The sequence below is a fragment of the Penaeus monodon genome, chromosome 25, assembly GCF_015228065.2.
Source record: "Penaeus monodon isolate SGIC_2016 chromosome 25, NSTDA_Pmon_1, whole genome shotgun sequence".
NCBI lineage: Eukaryota > Metazoa > Arthropoda > Malacostraca > Decapoda > Penaeidae > Penaeus > Penaeus monodon.
The window spans coordinates 19,005,881-19,006,542 of record NC_051410.1 but is presented as its reverse complement, the minus strand read 5'-3'; the positions used below and the strand labels follow the sequence as shown (position 1 = coordinate 19,006,542).

Sequence of the window (662 nt, the reverse complement as noted above, 5' to 3'; positions counted from 1 at the left end):
AGATGATGATGCCTTTCAGTCAAGATATGTAACAACTCCAACTCAATACCATACTATTCCAGAAGGATAATACCTTGTTTAGATTTTGATAAGTAATTCTGGAGCTATGATGATTACAAGTTAGGTAAAAGTACAGTGGCTATGCAGAGCTAGATTAATTGCCACACAATAACAAACCCCAGGAATTAGCAATTAACACTTAATCAAAGTACATGAAAGCAAAACTACTGCATAAAATAAGATTAATCATCTTGGCTACACTATCACCATCAATCAGAACAACAATGTGCCCTTATAATTTTGGACCATTCCTCTTTCTTTGTGGAATTTCTCATTTTCCCCTAAACATATTTCTCTGCAAATGTCACAAACCCTGCCCATACTCACCGCTCTTGCAAATCACTGAAATTGGAGCCAACACTCGCCTCAGGAAGATCATGTAGCGGCACTAGACGGCTCTCACTCCCTCCTCTCCCATGGATATCTGAAAAGGTCAAACAGATTTTCTTTTTTATAGGATTTGTATATTGTCAATAAAAATAGAAGCTGCCAAACATTTCAAATTTCTCCTCATTGTAAAGTCAAGTTAATCTTGAGGTTTTAAGAAGAGATTACGAAAATACGTCTAAAGGATGTAGGTGACTTTGACCATCAGCCATGAC

The 662-nt window shown here is 36.9% G+C and overlaps 1 long non-coding RNA gene across 1 annotated transcript in view; it reads right to left on the bottom strand.

Annotated features, from left to right (window-relative positions):
* LOC119589439 overlaps nucleotides 1-467 on the bottom strand; it is a 2,774-nt gene extending 2,307 nt beyond the window's left edge. Inside the window, exon 1 of the long non-coding RNA XR_005230179.1 lies at nucleotides 388-467. This is a non-coding gene — a long non-coding RNA (uncharacterized LOC119589439). The remainder of the gene's footprint in view (nucleotides 1-387) is intronic.
* Between the last annotated feature and the right edge of the window lie 195 nt (nucleotides 468-662).